This window comes from Sorex fumeus, unplaced genomic scaffold (genome assembly GCF_029834395.1).
Source record: "Sorex fumeus unplaced genomic scaffold, SorFum_2.1 ptg000081l, whole genome shotgun sequence".
NCBI classification, from domain to species: Eukaryota; Metazoa; Chordata; class Mammalia; order Eulipotyphla; family Soricidae; genus Sorex; species Sorex fumeus.
This window is the reverse complement of record NW_026606138.1, coordinates 6,595,160-6,601,159: the sequence shown is the minus strand read 5'-3', so window position 1 is coordinate 6,601,159 and position 6,000 is coordinate 6,595,160.

The following is a 6,000-nucleotide window of genomic DNA, read 5'->3' as shown; positions in this document are numbered from 1 at the left end:
CTGTGCCGGCAAGATACTCTCGGTAGCTTGCCAGGCTCTTCGAGAGGGGCGGAGGAATTGAACTCGGGTCGGCCGCTTGCACTACCCGCTGAGCTATCGCTCCAGCCCTTTCTAATAACAATAATAGTTAAATTAATGTCACTGATAACAAATAATTGTTAATAATGACAATAGTGTTAGGCTAGTAGTACTAACTTGTCATCTACTGTCTTCTTTGTCCCACTCTTATAGTGAATGACTTCTATTATCCCACTTACACTGTTTACAGCCAGTCTCATATGGTAATTATTTTTACCACTTGACAGTACGGAGGACTTGGATGATTTGGATTATTGTATGCCTTAGATAAATTTCCTTGATACATTTTTTAAATCTATGCAAAACCACATTTACATGAATGAGTGTAAACCATGAAAGGAAATGACAGCTCTAGGGTACATGTGGTCAATTAGCCACAGGAGGCAGAGTATATGGGGAAGTATCTATTCCTTACTGACAAATCAAATTTTTAAAATAAATCTTATTGACTACTCTTAATTGGATCCAGGGAAAAGTAGTTTCTAACTTAGAAATTATTAGAATGCAATGGCCTTTGAAATACTTTTTCAATAGTTTCTTAAGAATAGAAATTATCTTTGTTTTAAAAGGGCAATATTCTTTAAACCTCCATTTTTATGTAAGTACTGTGATGTACAATACTGTTAATGATAGGTTTTTGAGTGTATTATTTCAATATACTACACCTACTACCAGAGAACAAGAGGAAACATTCTTTTTTTAATATAAATTTAAAATATTTAATTATAAAACTGTGATTTACAAAGTCACTGATAGTTTCAGGGATATAATATTTCAACACCAATTTCACTACCAGTGTCAATTTCCTTCCACCAGTGTTGAGAGGAAATGTTCTTAAGGAAATAGACCATCTCCTTAGAATGGAAAAAAATAATATTTATATAATTAAGTTTTGAATTTTATATCCTCTAAGTATCCATTTTTAAAAACCTCCTGCATAACCTTGCAGCTTTTATGAAGGTTAAAAAGCTAGTTCAATTTAACAGAGACTTCTGGCCAGCAGTAGGAGTCAGATATGATCCTGATTCCCAAGAGTCTTTGTGGATGAGAATTCAGTCTTTGGCCTAGAAAATTTTAGTCCATTTCTGAACACTTCAAGTAGAGGCAAAGATCCCTCTGTTTCTAGTCACCTGCCCCTTCATTGGCTGCATAAAATCTCTTTTAAAGATCTTTGGAGAGAGTTAAACTTCCTTTAGTAGAAGGAGATAGTGTATGTTTCCTTTTCCTCTGGATTTGATGTACTTCCTCATAGTTAGAGTCCTCATGAATAATTTTGGCCCTACCTTTCTGGAATGAAAACTTGGCTTGATCCTAAAGCAGGTTAACATTTCATGATGCATTGTTTTTATTTCTAATTCCTTTTCTTCAAAAATCTCTGATAAATAAAGCAAAATATAAGTTGGGTTTTACAACATTCACACAAGGACTTGACAAAAATTTTTAAGTTTATGAACGATTGTCGTACAAATAAAGATTTGGCAGTAGCAATAATTTCAACTGAGACTCAACCAACAGGAAGTAAAGCAGTAAAAAATTAAAGCTCGGAATGATAAGATTTGTAGTATTAGAGGCTAGGAATGTGTAAGATGCTGATGTCCTAAGGGAGGAAAAGACATACTTAAAAAAAAAGTTTAATTATGTTCATATAGCTGTCTGGGGAGAAATGGAACATATTTTTGAGGGCCTTCTGTGTCAGTCTGTGTAAAGTTCAAATCCCCTCTATGACATTTTCTTATGGCATGTATTCATAAAAGAGAAAACAGAAGCCCAAAACAATTAAATTGTCTAGGGTTATGAAGCCTGTGAGCAGCAGAAGAGGAATTCAAACCCAGTTCTGTCTGATCCCAAAGTCGGCACTCTTTCCATGATATCATCCTACATCCTTTTATGGGATGATTTAGTTGCCAACTGGGGATAAAATAAATGGCCTTTGGAAATTCTTTCCATTGCCTCGATTCTGTTCTCCCTTACTTGATCTCAGTACAGCTTGTGATTTATATATACAGAGAGGATGAGTTAGAAAACATTGCAACTTGATGGGTTTAATGCAGTTTTTCAAATGTAAGTTTCCTCATTCTTACTAGATCATAAAAATCTCAATATGAAGGGACCTGGGACTTTAGAGTTAACATTATACAAGACTTGTCCCTGTCTCTGTGTCTCTTTGTCTCTCTGTCTGTCTGTGTCTCTCAGAAAATATTTATTTTGTACCACTGTTGGGGTTGGAGCAATAGCACAGTGGGTAGGGCGTTTGCCTTGCACAAAGCCAACCCCGGGGAACCGGGTTTGATTCCTCCACTCCTCTCGGAGAGCCTGGCAAGCTACCGAGAGTATCCCGCCTGCATGACAAAGCCTGGCAAGTAACATGTGACATATTCGATATGCCAAAAACAATAACAACAAATCTCACAATGGAGACATTACTGGTGCCCATCCGAGCAAATCAATGAACAACGGGAGGACAGTGCTACAGTGCTATAGTGCTACTACTGTTGGCAGACTGGAGCAATAGCACAGCAGGTAAGGCGTTTGCCTTGCAAGTGGCCAACCCAGGTTCGATTCCTCCATCCTTCTCAGAGAGCCCAGCAATCTACCAAGAGTATCCTGCCTGCCCGCAGGGCAGAGCCTGGCAAACTCCCTATGGCAAATTCAAAATGTCAAAAACAGTAACAACAAGTCTCACAATGGAGATGTTACTGGTGCTCTCTCAAGAAAATCGACCAGAGGACAGTGCTACAGTGTTGGCTAAGTAGTGGAGATAGAGCAGTGAAAAAGACATTCAAGTCCCTACTATCAACAAACTTTTTTCTTTACTGCTGTGTTCTCGCCTACATTTTGTAGCTGCTCATTCTAGCAGAGAAGGATAGACATTGAGTGATAAAGGGAAGGGAAAAGGCCAAATCATTTCAAAGGCTGTCCTTACATAACTCATTAAGAACCCCCTGGTGCACAGTTGACATATAAGGCAGTAATTGAGTACATGAAAGTCAACCTTAATGCTTTGGCCTTAGTCTGTTGTCTTATTAACTAGTTTAAATGCATCTCTCCATGTGGCTTAAAGATTGTTAAAGATCTAGAAACAATTTTAGATTTTTCAAAACAGACAAGAAGACAGATGGACCTACAGAGTAACGATTGGCAAGAATGTATCATTAGTAACTTGATTTGAATGAAGGTGGTTCTAAGAAAGAAAGTGATAATTTCAGTGTGTATCTGTAAAGGGACTTGGAAGGAGAAATGTGATTCTTGGAGAAGTCCAGTAAGGGTGAAATAATTGAAGAAACAGTGGTAAAGCTAAGAAAAATGGGGTGAAATACCACCACCTAAAATATATATTTACAAAAAACAACACTGATGCAGAAACCCCCATGTATATTTTTAACTTTGACTCAATTCATCTTTGTCTTACTTTGTTTTATGCTCCATTAATTATGTACTTACTCTAATCCACCAGGAGAGTGAAAGTGATTACTGGTGAACCAGGTTTAGTCATCTTTTAACCCTCCCTCCCCCGCCCACACACACACCACCTAACTTGATTGTGGCTTGTTCAGTCAGTGTTTCAGATATGACTGGCACCCGAACACTTTCATTTGGATCTCTACTTGACAATAGTTTTTGAATAATAACTGAGGTTAGGGAAAGAATAGGCAGAAATTGTCCAGTTTCCAAGCAAGTTCAGAGGAAAGGGGGGAAAAAAACCAGAAATCCAGAGTTGTTTTCATTTTCCTAGAAGTTACAAATTAACACTAACAGGCATCAAAAGATAAAAACAAGGAGCCATTTTCTTCTTTCCATTAATTCTGACCTGGAGATCTGGGGGTAGGATGGTTATTTGTATCACTTTCACTGAGCTAGGCAGCCTGAGGTTAAAAATAAGGTCTGAAGGGGCCCAGGGGGATGGCCTAAGTCATAGAGCACATGCCAAGCACGTGAAAGGCCCTGAATTCAACCTTTGGCATCACATGGCTTCACACACACTGCCAGGTATGGTCCTGGTAATATTCAAGCACTGTCAGAGAGACCGCTATAAAAGACAAGGTCATAAAACTAACAACACAATTCATTTTATTTCCCTCCCAGTTTATTTTATTAGCACATCAATTACTTTTAATTTCCCGTTAATTTTCTTGGAAACCAGGAGTCATTTTACTTTTATTCTCCAAGTGGTCATCTAGGTTACTATCTGCCAGGAGTCTTTTCTTGTCTCTTACTCAGCAAATAAGAAGTTTCCAGGAAGTCATCAAGTTGTTTCTGACAAGCACATAAAAACATCAGCTTCCCACTCTACTGAGTGTGCATTCACATTGTCACTGTCCACCTTAAGTCGCAGATATATGGATATATGTTGGTGTGGATGACTACTCAGACTCCTGTGCCCAGACTGTCCTGACAAAAGATAGTATGGCAATGTTGTCAAGAGTGTGAAATTTTAAATCCAAGGGCCAGAAAGACTGGTCCAGGGTTGGAAACCTGTCTCTAGTGATGGGGGACAAGGCAGTTAGGATAGAGAAGGCACACTGAATAAGAACTGCATGCTTAACTTAGGTAAAGGAACAAACATGATAATCTCTCAGTATTTGTATTGCAAACGAGAGAGAGAGAGAGAGAGAGAGAGAGAGAGAGAGAGAGAGAGAGAGAGAAGTGCCTTCCATAGAGCATAGAGACAGGCAGAGACAGGCTGGGGTGAGGGTGTGGGTGGGGATGCCCAAAGAGAAACTGGGGTCATTGGTAGTGGAAAAAGTACACTTGGTGGAAGGATGGTATTGAGCATTGTATGACTGAAACCTGATCATGAACAGCTTTGTAATTATGTCTCTCATGGTAAAGGTAAAAGGTAAAGGCCCTACCGTTGATCGTCGATTTGCTCGAGCGGGCCCAGTAACGTCTCCATTGGAGACTTTGTTGTTACTGTGTCTGGCATATCAAATACTCTCGGTAGCTTGCCGGGCTCTCCGAGAGGGGCGGAGGAATCGAACTCGGGTCGGCCATGTTGGCCGCTTGTAAGGCGAACGCCCTACCCACTGTGCTATCACTCCAGCCCCTCTCATGGTAATTCAATGAAAATAAATGAACTATTATATTGCTAAAAAAAGATATATTTGAATTGAATGTTAAAGCTGACACTTTTATAGCTTCTCACTCATGGGTCAAGCTATTGATCTTCCTTCAGCTTCAGTTTCCTCCACAGCAGGATGTAGACAATAATGATCATAGCAAAGGGCCACTTTGTTAATGATAGTAATATTGATAAGATAATGTATGTTGACTAATAGGAAGGAGGAGCTTAATAATTATTTAGTTTTAGTATTACCCTCTATTTTGTAGGTTACCATACATGCTTCTTTGTACTTACAAAGTCTAAGGGAATTTTGGATTTTAAAAAATGCTTAAAGTTTTTGTTCATGGTCCCCACTACCTAGGGAAGAGAAATTAAATGGATGATCCAAATAATCATGGTTTGTTTCCAGATGACCTTCCTCCTCCAACATTTTATCATTGTCTTGAAACAAACACAGTCCCCATTAATTGTCTCTTCCTGTATAATGTGCAGCAGTTTCTTAGAGAGATGTTCAATATTTGGTATCAGCAAAAAGAGCTCTGAGGGGTCTATTACAATGGAATCTGGGCAAAGTCAAGCACTCAGTAATAGCTGGATATTAGTTGAAAATATAGAGGAGACAATGTTTAAAAAATAAAAAAGGAAAGAAGGCAAGAGAATTAATCTCCAAGAAAGAAGTTTGGGAGTAGTAATCCATGAGCATCACTGGGTATGACCCAAAATCAAAAAAAAAAAGAAGTTTGGGTATTTGTGATAAGTAATACTTCCTGGAAATCAAAGGTTACATTTCAATTTACATTATTCCAGAAAAAAGTTACTATACATAAACAAAAATATTTTATTGCATCCTGAACAATATT